Below are 17,470 nucleotides of genomic sequence, written 5' to 3' on the forward strand. Positions count from 1 at the left end.
ACACAGTAAATTCAGTCAAAAAGTCAAGCAGAAAATTGTTCCATTTTAACCTCTACATAACCTTGCATATTAGATGGAAGCAAGACAACCTTATCTGAGATAAAAAATGGAAAACTAGAAGAAATCCACTTGGCACCTCTGTACTCTGTTGAAAAGTGCTTCAATCCTTCATAGCCTCTCTAGAGCTCTGACATGGTGAATATACAAGAAGATATATTTTTGAGATGCACCTCAGGCTACACACTAACGTCTCTTGGGCTATATCTTCTCTTATACTTATTCTTTGTAAACAGAACACATGTCAAAATAGGTTTCAAGTGTTAAAATGTTCAGATCTGAATCTGCCTGTAGCCAAAATCACATTGTATGACCTTTGTTTGTACCATCTCAGGCATTTTTTTTTAATATTGTGGGTGGATTTAATAAATCGCTGAATATGTTGAAAAAAAGCAACTCTTCAGAGCTATAATTTCAATCCCAGGTCTTATCATGGACCAACATAGATAAAGAAGCATTTGATATTCAGTCGCTGTACTCGTCTCTATATCTGCTCTGAGCTTAACCTTTGCCACAGTGCTGCAGCTGTTTCATGCTGATTTCAATGAATCATGCTCAGAATACGTATTGTGTGCGAAGGTGTACATCGTGTTTGTTTATACATCCACAATGTCTCTGTTTGAAAAATGGAACCAGACTGATTCATTAATATTTACAATTAAACATAAATCATGATGTAAAATACAGTCATTTGATATCACAGTATTATTGTAACATAATTAGGGAAATATTAAATGCAGTATGTATCCAGCAAATATTATATGTATAATTGAAAGTAAACACATATTTTGTTTCAGTTTGGCTCTGAATTCCAGCACTCTGGATTTCGAATTATTTATTTTCAACTTGTAAAACTTCACTGGGTTTCTTGACTAGTGATAACAACACACATGATTACATACTGGGCACCAGATCAGCTGAGAGTCTTGGGCAAATATGGAGGTTCCTGAAAATGTGATCATTGTTTTTGGTCATATTCCTGTTGCAAAGTTTGTGAGCAGGTTATATCAGATTAATTAAGATGTTAGTTAACCATTAAAAAAACACATTCCATACCACCATCTATATATTTCACAGGTGCTATGCTTTCTATTATAATCAAGATATGATATTATATACTGTATATTATCAAATATGATAAGTAAAATTAATAATCCTTATTTTTCTCTTTTCTTTTCACCTTGTACCATCTCTCTCTCTCTCTCTCTCTCTCTCTCTCTCTCTCTCTCTCACACACTACCTTTTCTCTCTCTCTCACCAGTGCTACTGTCCCATTCTTCACTACATATCTTTTGACATGATCGTTTGATTTATCCCAATACCCTACCTCTGGTTAGAGTTATCTTTAATTGGAGACCACTCTGTACAGCTAAGGATGGTTCCCCCTGAACAACCTAAAGATCTATGTAATTACTGAGCAACTCACGAACTATGAGGATGGATTTGGACTGTAATTCATTTTAAGAGTCTGCTACAATGGCTTACGACCACAGTTTGTTTGAACAGTTTTGCATTTAGGTGCCTATCATTAAACAGTACACCTCAACAATGATAGAACTACAATGAATAGACATTTGAGGCCGTCCAGATAAGGATGGGTTCCATTTTGAGTCTGGTTCCTCGCAAAGTTTTTTTCTTGTACCGTCTCAGGGATTTTCCAACTTCCCAACCTCTTTATCTCTGTAATTCTGCTTTCGGACAATGTCCATTGTTAACAGCGTTAGGCAAAATAAAGATGAATTGATCAGAAAAAGTGTTCTACTGTAATATATATATATATATATATATATATATATATATATATATATATATATATATATATATATATATATATGTGTGTGTGTGTGTGTGTGTGTGTGTGTGCACTAGGAAGGTTTTTGTGTTTTGCCTTACACTAATATATAAACATTCAGCTGACATGCTTCATATTAACCATCAGTTTTTGCTTTCATTTTGTTTTTATCAAGTATGTAGTTATTAACATATTGGTAACATAAAATGCTTAAACTGATTATTGTTCGCAAAGAATCTAATGGGTACAAGTGGCCAACTTTGGAGAAATACTTTGAAAAGTGATGTATTAATCATTTGTTCGGTGTAAGAGTTTTATTTTAGAACTTAACACATTAAAAGCCTGAAATTTCATGCATCACTGAGACAGAATAACAAACTGCCATAGATGTCTGCTGGCAATGATTTAAACTTAAAATGAATATCATGTCATGTATTTAAAAATGAATAAATTAATTCAGCAACTCAGTATTTTTTAATAAATCCATGAACTCGACTGTTATGAGTTTAGGGCAGGGGTGACCAATATTTTCCACAAAGAGCCAGTGTGGGTGCAGATTTTTCATTCTAACCAAATAAGGAAAACACATGACACACTGGCCCTTTGTGGAAAAGAATAAATACCCTTGACTTAACGCCACTGTATCTGATAATCATTGTCTATTCACAAAACATCTAAAGCAACAAGATTTAGTCAATGTTCCTTTCAGTCATTTTTGTAATTTGGATATAAGCGTTTTTTTTTTTTTACATTTTTCTTTTTGCCATGTAATGACTGCACTGTAAAACCCAACAGGACATTTTAATGAAAGAAATAAGTAAAAATAACTTAATTCTCAAATATTGACGCCACACATTAGCATTAATTTAACTTAACTCAAAAAGTAAATGTGTGATATTGTAACTCAAATGTTTTAATTACATTTAAAATGTTCAATTTTCTTTGTTTTACAGTATTGTTTATAAATTCCATTGAGTTGACTTGCAACTTAAAGAAAATGAGCACGCACTGCAACTCATTTATTGTTAATAGTTTTGCATGTTTTAAGTAGACTACATGAAATGTATTTATTTAACTACTTGTGCATGATATAGTTGATGAGTTTGGTCTTATTAACAACAGTTTAATTCTTTAATCTAATAAAATTTTAAGTACAATCACAAACTTGGACTTTACCCTTGAACCTGTAATTCTGCACTAATTATCTATCTTGAACATGTTATGTCATCTTGCTGTGTCCCTACCTCGGACATGCTTGCTATCTGCAACCTGTAGGCAGGACAGAGGAGCTTCTGCACTAGATATTTACACCTTATTGAAGGAGTGGCGTTCATGGACACACTGCCCTTTTGGTTTAAACAAACGTTACTGTAAGGTTTATTTGATTGAATTGTATGCTGTTTGATATAATTTAACCAGGTATTTTGAAAAGCATCCATATACAGTGGATGCTTTGGAAGCACCTCCGCAGCCCCTATGGTACCTTAGTGAATTAATCTAAACATTATGTCACTTTATAAACATAATAGTGTACAGTATTCGACCAAATACATAGTTTAAAATATTATTCCTAACGTTCCTGAACATTCAGTCCCGCTGCGGAACAGCAACTTGCTGTTAGTTAGGCTCCAAATGAGAACCCGTGAATTTTCCGAGCCACGAGTTTTAAACCATGAATTATCGGGGGTTGACTGTATATATTCGGTATCAGACTCCAATGGTGAGAAACAGGTTGGAAAAGTATTTACTGCTTAGGTTAACTAGTTCTTTGTAGTTAAGTTAGTTTTCTAAAATCCGTAAGCATTATCATTTTGTTTAGGTTAGCTTGTTTTTCTGTTAGCTTATATTAACATACGTTAACCACCTGACTATTCAAACAAAATAGAGACTTAGGAGACATTAGCAACCTGTTAGCAACATTAGCAAAAGCTTCAAATTTACAGTAGTCCCATTTATTTATTCCAGTTGTTATATAACACTTCGAGGCTGTAGTAACTTTGATGACTGCAGCCATTGCCATTCATACGCGTGAGGTGGATAACTTAAAACAATTAAAACAGTTTCAATCAATTAGTTGAAGTGATTTACAAAAGTCAAAATGTTTTAATCCCAAGTTTATTTTTCCATATGTTTTAATGATGACCACATAATGTGAAAATGTAAATTGTGTGAATATTCTAGGGCCTTAAAAACAGGACTGTTGAGACATTACAGCCTCAATCATGGACACCCTAATACAGTACAATGGAAGTGACTGATGTCCTGAAATTGAGAGTAATCCTAGATGATGACAAAGCTGAGAGGCTGATTTTGCCCTCTCATCATGAGAATGTACAGTACATGGCCTCATTGCTGAAGTTAAAGATAAATTGAACTGGAATTTTCGGCTTCGATTTGAAGACCCAGAGTTTGACAATGTGTTATGCAATTCAGTTAATATCGTGGACCTAGCCTCCAGAGCGACTGTTAAGTTAAACTGGTTCAAACAGATCTGAGTTCTTCAAGTTTAGACAACACAGTGCTACTGTCTGTAGATTCACCAGAGTGCCTTAGCCGTTGGCCAGAGATCTTTGTTGTTCCCAAAATCTCATACGAGTTGGAGTACACTCTAATAGAAGGCAAAGCTGCCTTTTACATAGGGAAAACACAACATACTAGATGCAATGGCTGCTAAAATGTATAAGCATAAAGTCTATCCTAGTTCCAAACAGAGTGGTAAGACTGCTCTAGTAATCAAACACCCCTGTGTAAAAGGAAAAGATTCCACAACAGTTTATGATGGTTGGAAAAAAAGCCTACACTTCAAAATAGGCAACTACAGGACCAAACTGATCAGGGCTGACATAAAGAATGTGGCTGTGAATGCAGGAAAGCAAAACAGGACTGATCCAGAGGGTTCAGCATCCAGGGCCAGCATCAAAAGACCCAGAAGAGGGTAAATCAATTTCCTTCCAAATTATCCCTGTGGACAGATTAAGGACACTCTAAAAAAACAAGAGGCTTGAGATAGTGGACCAGTTCAAGAAGGCTGTAGCAGAAAGAGAAATGACTCTTCTCCATCAGCATATGCAACACAACTTTGCTCTTAGGCAAAGACATTGTAAATTCAGCTCATTCCTTTGCTGAACTAAAATATAGATGGCCTGCACTCTGTTATAAAGCTCAAGTAAGTAAAAGACTTTTACTAGGACCCACATAGTGTCAGTCATTTTTGCACCACTGACTGGTCTTGAAAAATGTTCCCAATAAAGCTCTACAGCAAATTTCACAGGATAACAAATCAAAATCTGCCATTTTGTTCTATGCTGCTCTTGACAAATATACACCTTAGCTACTGAAACTGTACAAAAAGAGGAAAATATGATATTTTGCTGAAAAAATGGAAGAGGTTTTGATGGCATATGAATAACAGTTAAATATAATTTAGTGCATTGCATTACATATTAGTAAATGTAAACACTGGACCCTGAGATCTTTATGCAATGTATTTGTTTCTGCATCAGGAGGAGAATAACTTCACTGTAGCCAGAACAGCAGCCCTGGCAGGTCTTTCACTTTACTTAAAAGAGGACTCCTTTCAGATCTTTAAAATTTGCAAGGTATTTGTCATTCTCTTTCTACATATCTGCAAGTACAATTAATATTTTACAACTTTTTTACAATTACATTCAATGGTTTTCTTTATTTTTGTTATTTTCAACATTGTACATTAATACTGAATATATCCAAACTACTGAAGAAAATGTATATGTATATGTATGTACTAAACAAAACATGTTAAATAACTCTGAATTACAGCTTTGTTGGAAAGATTGTTAAAAAACCATTTCAGGTGGGACTGACTGAGAGAATGCCAAAAGTGTCATCTAAGCTAAGCTTAGTTACTTTTAAAACATCTACATCTAAAATATAAAACAGTTTCTGGGTTGTTTAACATGTTTTTGTTTACTGCATAATTCCATACATGTTCTTTCATAGTTTGGATTCTTCAGTGTTAATGTACAATGTTGACAATAATAAAATAGAAAGATTAAAATTGCATTCATGAAAACACTTGTTGTAAGTTAAGTAATTTAAGTGAAAAGTGTTTAAGTGAAAATTGTACCACATTTCATCCCAATTATATCCATGTTTTGTTTCAAGTTGAAAATAAGTGAACAGTAGTAAACTGTTTTTGGAGCTGTTGACATTGAAATGTCTTGTATTCAAAAATAAATGTTTTAGATTTCAACCAAATAAGTTTGAGTTATTTCAGATTGTTGGTGTTTTATATTTTGTCACTAGCACTTATATGGTTCAAAGCAATCTATTCCCTAAAATTAATTAAGTAGAAACACCAAAAGATTAAGTTGTTGCAATTTGAATGTAATATTTGGTTGTATTGGAAAGGAATTAATACATTTAACTTAAGTAGTAACATTTCCATAAAGAAAATTTATTCAAGTTAGTCTTACTTAATTTCAATAAATTCTTCAACACATTTTAATTTAGTTAGCATAACACCAGACATAACTGTATATTACTCAATAGATTTAATTTAATTGAACACTTTTACCTTAATTTACTTAAGTTAAATAATAAATAGCTAGTTACTTGTAATGTAAATGAGCACACACATGCACACACATACACACAAATTTAACACAGATGAAATTGTACTTAGATTTAAATAATTAGTTAAATGTTGAAATCATATCAATATTTTTTCGGTTTTCTTTTCAACAAATTGTCTGTGATCTGTTTTGAATATTATACAGTCAACACAAGATCTTTGCCACAGGCAACTTGTATTACACATTGTTATCTAGTTATTGTCCATCAATTGTAGGTGACAGCAGACATAAGCCATTAGACACATTTGTTTCTGTATGGATACACTCCATTATGTCAAAGTACTTTCAGGAATTGAGAATATGGTGGTCTGTGGTGGTGGTGGTGGTGGCGGTGGGGGGAGTGGCAGTGTTGCATCGTGAGTGTGCTGTAGACGCTGGGTGTTTGAATGGCTCTTACAATCAGCTGCCCACAACATGCATCTATGCAATGGCTAAGTGAAGGGTGTATTGGGCTAGGACATCAAAAGACGACAGGGGACATGTGGTGAGACGAATTTGAGTTTCGGAGGGGCTAGAAAAAATATTGAGCTTTATTTGATGGTGTCAGTGACCTTTTGAGAAGACAGCAGTGCACTTTCGATGATAAGATGGATTAAAATGGCCCCAAACTGCCAAGGAATGGTTAAGCACGGTGTGAGTGGTGAACATGAACACAGAGCAAAAGGTGAATGAATGGATTTTCAGCCCCTGGAAGCCTGCAGAAGCCATCCAAACAGCCAACATGAACTTTAATGTGTTAAAATGTAATAGACATTGATTTATCTTTCACTAGAGACTAAAATATTTTGGAGTCGGAACAGTAATAGCTAAGTAGCATACCTTGATAGAGAAGATTATGCTATAATTAGTCCTGCATTTACTTAGCTCCTGCAATGCAATTCTAACTCAATTAATTACCCTGATTAATGTTAAATAAAAACAGAAACCAAACAACCAGATGAGAGCAGGCTAAAGAAAAAACGAAGAAGAAATAAATGATCTTGTGTACAAATCGAATATTAGATATGGATCATTCATCATAAAGATATCGCTTGGAAAACATCAATGTTCAAAAAGTATTTTCTGATCAAATGATCATTAGTACATTCAGCACCAATGGTTAAAAAAACATTCATCTGTATAATAAACAGGTGATCTTCAGTGGTTTACTTTTTAATTACCTGTTAATAAGAAGAAAGAGGTCCTGATATATTTATGTTGTGATATTAAAAAAAGTCCTCTCTTGGAAATCTTACTTACTCTCTTGCAGTATGACATCATTACGAAATAGCTGCTTGGAAATGTAAACTTATACGTAGATTCTTGGTTATGGAAATCATATGCTTTCATGGATTTGTCCATGTTTTGCATGCAAATATTGTCTAAAAAAATTACATAGTCCCGAGTTTAGAGTTTTTCACTTCTGATTTATGTTAAAAGAAACATTAGCTTTTGCTTACTTTGGTCTAACAGATAAGTTTCCACAGCAGAAGCTCTCATGGCACTGTGCTTAGATCACTTTCTAACTGAGGCAAGTCTCTGGCGTAACTCGTTGGCCTTTATCGCTTTTGTTAAAAAAAAAATTTCTTTTATTAAACACCATTGTAACTTTGCTAACAACAGGAGCAGTTTGTAAATATAGATTTTGGTGGAACTGGACAATAGTCCTAACAACATGGCCTCAAGCAAAGTAAAGCTGAGAAGATTTTATACTTGACTAATAGACTAATATCCTGTAACATTTCAGATTAACTCCATAATTGGAACAATATGGAACAAGCAACAATATTTTAATGATCTTGAACAGTGTTTCTGCAAATCATTGCTATTTTAGAAACATACAACAAACATATAACTTTATGAGCAATGATGATTTCTGATTGCTGATAATTGCACTTTAAAGGCACAATGACAAACTAGTAATTTGTGTATCTTGACAAATAACTGTACATTAATCACATATTTTTTACATGGCATTGAAAACAACAGACAGTAATGATGGCATTGTTGAGTGTGATTCATTGGGGAAAAAAATAAAATTCAACTGTGTTCATGCAGCAGGTGTATTTCCTGTTAACGCTGGCTCCTTGTGTAAGACGAATACAGATATCAGTAACTGCTCTGTCCACGTAAAATAAACATGCTTAGAAAAAGCATGGGGAAACATGATTAGTCTGCCATGAGGCTTCACTTTCACTTGTTGCAGTTCATTGACCACTTAAAGCAAAACTATTAAAGTCTAAAGAGATCTGTCACTTGCAAGAAATGCCCACCTGTGATGTCAGCATGGCACACAGCTGCAATCTTCCCACAGGATTAACAAATATAGCAACCAACAAATTAGCAACATAATCACCAAACAACATAGTCTTTGGTGGTTTCAGATTTCTTAGTTTAGGTAAATTTCTTTAAACTCAGTACTATATAATGATAACTATGACAGATGGACCATTTTCAGTCTAAATATCCATAACTAGAGTGCACTAATGCATGTATGTATGTATGTATGTATGGATGGGCTGGTGAATGGATGTATATCTGTAATCACTGATCAATATTCTGACAGATTCCTTCCATTTCTTATTATGACATTCAAGTCGAGAAAGTTTTTGTGCCAAGGACGTTACAGATACCAACACTTCAATTTATTTGGACTAAATTCACTTTCATCATACTTATGTCCATGCTTGAAATTCATGATATGCAAATAGGAATCTTTCCCACCCGCAAGCTAGCCATTAAAGCGATTGCAAACATTGCACTCTGGGAGTTGGGGATTGAGTGGGAGGAGGTGGGTGTTCAGACTGATGTCCCTCAAAGTGCTATACCTCTGCTGCTTAATGTATTGATACTAGCTTTTTGACAGAGACTTTCTCTTTTACTGGGCAGCACTGATGACCCTTAACAAAATTTCCTGTCAATTCCAGTATGAGTTGCTCCATGCTCAGACACCATGCCTGCCAAGAGAAAGTGTGTTTTGTCAAAAGTGACTTAATCTGTACACTTTTAAAAACATTTTCCAGTAGAAGAACGGAGTTTCATGCTCCATGCAATAATCTCTGTTCTTTTCAAAACCCAAATCCCTGGAAAGACTTTCAAAACTGATAGGTGCAATACGCTAAATGACAAAGAGACAATCAGTTCTGCAGCGTGGTTTCTCTGAAGTACTGAAGTCTGACACTTCTGCAATATAACCATGTTAACTGGTGTTGAATAAACATTATGCTGACACTATGATTGAATGTAATTCTTGACTCTGTGCCTCTGATCAATGGATGGAACTCAGAAGTGTGCGTGCTTGCAAAAATCTTTTTCGCTTGTGACAGGAAATCATACTCTCCCTCCAGCACTATTTTTTCCTAATGACTAAACATTGTCAATGTTTCAGCCTCTGAAGCAGAACAGCAAAATTGAATGGTTTTCAAATTTTAGACACATAAAGGAACACAAAAAATGGTCTTGATGCTTTATGATGAAGTATTGATTCATAGTATAAATCTGAATTATTTTTTTAAAAGCAGTTTGAGAAGGACTATTTGCCTCAAAGAAACAACCATAAGCACCATCATAAAAATATATATTACGTATACAAAAATAATATATAAATAACTTGTGATGTAAGGCTTTTCATCAAATTAATCATATTATAAAAGTGAGTCATAATGATGAAGAAGAACAAGAACATCTACACCACCATCTGCAACAAATGTCTAATATTAATCACACCCATATGGTATTTTTGTACTTTTTTTTTAGTGTGCAAAATGATTATTGCATAAGTATATGGTAAAATGATGCTATATACTTTAATGCTACAAAAGTGTGCAGAAGTTTATTAAACTTAGTTTTATCACAACTTTATCCCTGCTCATTTATTCAATCAGTCAATGATGTGGAAAAAGCAGAACGGACAAGATCACACTAAAAAAAAAGGCTGCTACGGTCAAAATCACTGAGGTCACATTTTAGCCACATGTTTGATCTGAACATCAAGCCAAGCTCTTGACCGGAATGATTTTGTGTACTGCTATGATGCTACATGATTGGATAATTGCTTGAATGAACAGATATATATGTGTATGTTCCTATGAAAAAGCATGTGAGAGTGTGTGTGTGTGAAAGAGAGAGAGAAAGAGAGAGAGCGAGAGAGAGAGCGAGAGAGAGAGAGCAGAAAGAAAACAGTCCATTGTGTATTATTATATACATTTAAATACTTTGAGTTATATGTTTTAATGCATACGTGAATAATATTCCATATTCCGAGTTCTCAGATAATTGTCTGCTCATATTCATCTATCAAGTGAACTTAGGCATGTCATTTTTGGTGTAAATAAATGATTATCTTTTTAGACTCATCAGTTGACAGAATCTACAAAATCTTTTTAAGCTTTTTACTTTCTACACGAACAGACTGCATTAGAAAATAATTCTGAACAATGACACCATTCCAGTTACTTGTATTTTTCAGAAGTGCACATGCATTTGTTTTTCAGTTGGAGAAACTGAAACCAAACCCACCAGAAAGGACACAAGACTTTACACTTACCACAAGGTCGATCAGGTTTGCCTGCAGCTGAACATGCTCATCATTTTTATATATTTGACTGAGAGAAAATGAAGGTCACAAGAAGAAGCGATGGAGCAGTGCGAGCTGCTGCTCGGAGCCTTAACTCCACTTCGTCTGTGTTGTTCAGTGAGTGCTAGCGGCACATCTGAGGAACATAAGCAACAGGCTACAGCTCCCCTCCCTTGCTCACTCACACTCACACACAGACACACACATCAACAGCTCTGACATCAGAGGTGGGATGTGCCATTATTCTAAGAGCTTTTGAGAGAAATCCATAGCAACCATGCTCTAGCTACTGGAGGATTCCCCCTTGTTAAACTGGAATAATCATGGATGATGGGGTCAAGCAGCAGGTTAGTGCTGGTAGTGAAGGTGCATTTGCAGCTCACCCATTCATGCTTTTCGTCCACCATTTCAAGGCATCTCCATTTACATGACTTTTATGATGGGAAAGAAAGGTCTACAAGCTTTAATTTCTTTGCTATAAAGAAAAAGCTATTAAATATAGTTTAACAGTTTATATTTGCTGAAGAGTTACATTTTACTTAAATTATTAAGAATTTTACTTTGAAAGTTTATTTTTTAAAAAGTTTGACGTGCTTATTGATTCTGTTTGTAATTTGCTGCTTGCTGTTCTTCACTTTGGTTATTCCTTTTAAAAAGTGCAGTTACATTGATGTTAATTAGAAGCAAATCTTAGATGTAACCAAAGGCCACACATTAATTATTAAGATTAATATTGAAGATGTTCATGTTTACCTTTAACACTTAATAGTCTCCAACGATTTTCAAAATGAATGTTCAACTAGTATATCAGTGTTTTTTGTCAACCCTATATGCTATAGCACTTAAACGGTTCTTTGTTGAACAGATGACATTATCACTCTTCTTGTCAATCAGTTAGTGACAGCGGAAAGACAATAACGAATAACTCCTTTGTATGCACAGCACGTACCTCAATTTTGCCACCAGGCATTATCTGAGAAACGCAGCATGGTCTGCATTAGCTGCCCTTATTTCCTATTGATCCAGTTGCTTAAAACTGTGTTTGCATGCCTTAAGAAGGTGGACTTTGAAAGGTAATTAGGGTCAACAAGACTTTCAATTCCACAAAAAAAAATAAAAATAAATTTGTTGTTAAAAAGGGAGATGTGGAAAAGTATTGTTGAATGTATATTTTTTAATTATCCACCACTATTTGTATTCTGTTTCATGTGGGGATTAAAGTCTGCAGTTATTTAAGTGAAGCAGTCCATTTCCGGCTCCCAATGTGAAGAAAACAAAAAAAACAATGCACTGAATGAGGACTAAAGAAAATTCAAGGAAGCCCTTGTACTATTTCTTCTTGTAAAATAAATCCAATTCATGTGGAGGCCAAAATCTAACAATCACACAACCACCACATTTCCTCTATTGCACATTTTTCATGTGTTTTTTTAACTGAATTGCAAGCAGAGAGACTAGTCTGTTTCAGCCGCATGATGCCTGTATGAAGAAAGTGCGAATGTGGTGTGCTGACAGTGGTCCAATGCGCAGGGGGACTGAAATTGGGTCCAGAACAACTAGAGGATCTTGAGATGGAAAGCAACATCTCGTTATCATGCATTCACTGATTCCACATAAATGTCATGCCCTTTTGTAAATGAGTGCCTCACAAGAGTTTGTTCTCTGATATGTCTAATATGTCTCGAGCAAATTACAGAATTTTGATGAGCCACATATTCCAAAAGACCTCTAAAATTCAAAATGAGGTTCTTTGACGGACCGTTATGTAACAGTTCATGAAAATGGTTTAAATACCAAGTTTTCTGTGTTTTTGTTTTCATTTCATTTGTTTTCATTCCTGACTGCACAAAATATAAGGGCTTTCACTGACATAAGGTAGTGGGTGGCTTAAACTCTTTTCTGACTTAGCTTTTTTCCTGACTCTGCTTTATGCCTCCAATACCAAAGCAATTTAGTAGTTCACCAATTCAAATATTTTTATTTTAACAGTTATAAGCGTTTGATAACACAAATGACCACAAATTTGAAAACTTGCAACTCATAAACTAAAAACATACTGTTATAAAGCAATTAACACTAAAGGCTCCTTCCATAACTGTTATATAAGCATATCAATACAGAAAGCATCTCTAACGTAATATTAATTTGTTAAATAACATATATACCCTTTTAAATCTGTTTCTTATTAGTTCTAAATTATATAGAATGTTTATACTTGTTACATATACTTTTTTACAGCACAGTGAAAAATATTTCTTTAGATATCCCAACAATGTTAAAAAGCTGCAGTCAGACCACATATATAGAAGTTGTTTCTATTAAGGTACTTGACAAATTGCTGATGAGCTGAATCAGGCACTTTTAAATGAAATAAATGCAATATGCTCACTGGATTTCAGAGACACTACTTTACACAGATGGCTCTTAATCTCTGTTCAGGTGCTTCCATGCTGTAACACATCTGATTTATGAATTATAAAACTGTAAAAAGTGTAATTCAGCACCCATGTGTGTGGGAGTAAAAACCATTTCCCAACACCATCAACTAGAAAAACTGCTTGAATTGCTGTTATATGCAATGCAGTTAAATATTCTGTAAGGAAGCATGTCATCCACACACCGCCTATAAACACAGGAAAGAGCGTAAAATAATTTGATTATGAATTCTTAATATTTAAGTACATATACATTATGATTTACAGCTGTAATTATAGTTCTTTGTAATAAGGTTTACATTAATTATAATGGCCTACTTTGTACCACAGCATTGGCGAGTTCTCTATTTGGTCAGAATTGGCTGATTAATTTTCTATAACAGCAGCTCTGACTATAGATCAATACATTATTTTTTCTTTGTAGTGTATAATAACACAACACAAAATAACACAACATAACACAACACAACACAACACAAAGCAACCGATGAACTTTATGTAGCTTTGTGTTGTGTTGTAGGTCTATGTTGTTATTGTAGCACAAGGGTTCTGGAGTAACGTCTCGTTTTTACTGTGTACTGTGTACCACTGTGTATAGTAGAAATGAAAATAAAAGCCTCTTGACTTGACTTGACTTGACTTGACTAACAGCTCAGTCACAGGGGCATGAATGCCAGACACATCTATCTCCACACAATCTAAAGTAAAAAAAAATACCTGCCAGTATTCAGGTATTCAGAACCATTCTTAGTCACATGACAACTGTTTGTCTTAATAACTTGAAGACAGATAGATACACTGTTTGAAAAAAAGTTTGTGGACACTTGACCATAGGATTCTTATGTACATTGTATTTTACAATTAGTGCCCATTTAACTTCCACTCTTCTGTGAAGATGTTCCACTAGATTTTGGAGTGTGCTTTTTGAGATTTGTGTGCATTCAGTCAGAGGACATAGTAAAATCAGGTAGTGCAGTCAGTGTTTCAATTCATGCCAAAGGTGTTTGTTAGGGTTGAGGTCAGAGCTCTATATATCAGCTCACTCAATATTCCATTCCGAACCATGTAAACAATATCGTAATGGAGCTGGCTTTGTGCAGAGGGGCATTGTCATGCTGGAAAATGTTTGGGTCTCCTAGTTTAAGTTAAGGGAAATTCTAAATGCTACTGCAACCCAAGACATCCTATACAATTACAGTATGTGCCTCCAACTTTGTGGTAATTCTTTGGGGAAGAACACCTTATCCTCCCTCACACTTAGCACTGAGGCTCCTCGGGGTTGTTTTCTGAGCCCCCTGCAGTACTCGCTGTACACATTTGACTGTGTGGCAACTTCCAACTCCACCACCAAGTTTGCTAATGACTTCTGTTATAATGGCCTGATCTCCAACAACAAAGAGACGGCCTACCTACAGGGGATTAAAATCCTTAAGAGACGGTGATAGGAGAACGATCTTCTCCTGAACATCAGCAAGAGTAAGGAGTTGATAGTGGACCTCAGCACGAAGCAGAAGCAATCATACCAACCGCTTGAGATCAATGGGACACTTTCTGGTTTGGGAGCAGCATCATGAAGGACAGGCGAGCCCTCCAGAGGGTGGTGCGGTCAGCTGAATGTTTAACAATATCTGTCATACACATATCCATCCCTTTCAGTGTAATTCACGTATATTTTAATTCACGTATATATGTTCATACTTTATTTTATTTTTATGAATTTTATTTCTATTTTTATATTCTAGTTTTTTTCATGTTTAAATATTGGACAGATGTAAAAAAAGCATTTCACTGGATGTCGTACTCTGTATAAATGTGTATGTTACAAATAAAATTTTTATTTAATTATTTAAGGTTTTACAACATTATGTCATGCTTGGATCAAGAGTCGGAGACCAGAATACAGTCAGTACTTTTTATTTGCTATAGTACACAGACAAAAGCTTAGGTAAAAGCACGAACCAGAAAACAGGTATAATCCGAAACAGGGGAAGTCCAGGGATGATCGCTACTATGAACTGTAGATCGGATGGTGAGTGAAACGGGGGCCTTATAGAGTGTAGATTGGAGACAGGTGAAGGTGATTAGTATGAAGGTGCAGCACTGTGAGTTTGCTGAGTGCAAGGGGGAGGCGTGGGTAGTGGTTCCCTGACATTATTCCCTCCTCCAGGGGTGGGTCTTGACGCCCTAACTCGGCGCCCTGAGGGGTGGTTGGCGTGAAACTCCTCTAGGAGCGCTGGGTCTAACACGTCCCGTCTGGCGACCTCTGAGCATTCCACAGGTCCGTACCCCTACCAGTTCACAAGATATTACAGGGTGGCACCCCTATGTCGTGAATTCAGAACCTCCCGGACGGAGTACACCGACGGCTGGTCTAGCATCTCCAGGGGAGGAAGATCAATGGCGACTCCAGGATGCTCTGTGGTAGGGGGTGTGAAGGGTTCCAGGAGGGGCACATGGAAGGAGCTGACTCCCACACGTGTACGCTTTCCCGGAACCAGTTATCCACAGCTGGAACATCGGACATGATTTGGAGGTGGTAGCTCAGTGGTTAAGGCATTGGGCTTTGGATCAGAAGAGTACAGGTTCAAATCCCACCACCACTAAGCTGCCACTGCTGGGCCCTTGAGCAAAGCCCTAAAACCCTCCCCTGCTAACTTGTAAGTCGCTCTGGATAAGGGCGTCTGCCAAATGCCGCAAATGTAAATGTAAATGATTTCTTCAGGAAGCGGAGGCTGTATTCCGTGAGCAGGGAAGACCCTTGGCGTAGGTTGAATTGCTGATCTGCCGTGGTGAGGGACCCAGTGGCGGTGCAGAAAACTTCCGCGAAGTAGTTCGTGAATAGCGCGTATGACATGGTTATGGCGCTATTGGCGCTCCATATTGCCCTCGTCCAGGACAGAGCCTCTCCGGTGAGTAAGGAAATAAGAAACACTACCTTGGATCGATCAGTGTACCTGTGAGAGGAAGCCATTGCACTCGGCCACGTTTCCGGAATATGAAGCTGGAAGAGCCATCGGGCTGCTGGAGGCGGGTTGTGGAACTCCGCTGAAGGGTGCGAAGGCCTCCCGGAAAGGCGGCCTCAGGTTCCTTGATGTGATCTAAAATGGAAACCGGCTGTGGATCCATCGAGGTAAGTTGTCTGTACTGGTTGGATCTTCGGTCACGTTCGGATCAAGAGTCGGAGACCAAAATACAGTCAGTACGTTTTATTTGCCGTAGTACACAGACAGAAGCTTAGGTAGAAGCATGAACTAAAAAAAGGGGTATAATCCGAAACTGGGGAAGTCCAGGGATGATCACTGGTATGAACTGTAGATCAGACGGTGAGTGAGTGAGAACAGGGGCCTTATAAAGGAGAGTGTAGATTGGAGACAGGTGAAGGTGATTAGTGCTGAGTGCAGCGGGGAGGCGTGGCTGGTGGTTACCTGACACAGTAACTATAGCTCTTTAAAATTGATGAAGCCTGGTTTATAATTAAATTAAAAATTTCAATTGTTGCCTAATAGCTGTGAAAGAAAAAGTAAACAGCCATGGCGTTATTAGGAAATAACAGTGCACTTTGCATATTTCTTTGTTTTGTTTTCTTCCTTATTCATGGCTGGATCTTCAAAGGCATTTGGTTAAAAATAAAAACTTTATTTAAAACAAGTAGTAACTCATTACACAGATGTGCCTGCAGGGTCAAGCAATTATATTGGAGGGGCAATCCATACAGGTGATCCATACAGGTGATGAATGAAGAAACTAGCTATCGATTAGTGTGTGCCTGATTGCAGCACTGAACAAAATCCAAGTTCAAGTTTAAGTTTATTTTTATAGCGCTTTTTACAAAGGACATTGTCTCAAAGCAGCTTTACAGAACTTAAGAATTAAAGTGAATTATGTGCATTTATCCCTGATGATGATCTCTGAGGTGAGTGTGGCAAACCAATCCTCATTTGGGTGATATCAAGGGTGTGAATATAAATCTTAAATCAATACAAAACACTGGAGAGTAAAAACTACTATGAGAACCGGC

The 17,470-nt window shown here is 36.3% G+C and overlaps 1 protein-coding gene across 1 annotated transcript in view; it reads right to left on the reverse strand.

Annotated features, from left to right (window-relative positions):
- kcng1 (potassium voltage-gated channel, subfamily G, member 1) overlaps positions 1-11,297 on the reverse strand; it is a 28,563-nt gene extending 17,266 nt beyond the window's left edge. Inside the window, exon 1 of the mRNA XM_046868812.1 lies at positions 10,988-11,297. The gene's annotated coding sequence lies outside the window, so the exon portion shown is untranslated. The remainder of the gene's footprint in view (positions 1-10,987) is intronic.
- Between the last annotated feature and the right edge of the window lie 6,173 nt (positions 11,298-17,470).

The sequence above is a fragment of the Silurus meridionalis genome, chromosome 16 (genome assembly GCF_014805685.1).
Source record: "Silurus meridionalis isolate SWU-2019-XX chromosome 16, ASM1480568v1, whole genome shotgun sequence".
Taxonomy (NCBI): domain Eukaryota; kingdom Metazoa; phylum Chordata; class Actinopteri; order Siluriformes; family Siluridae; genus Silurus; species Silurus meridionalis.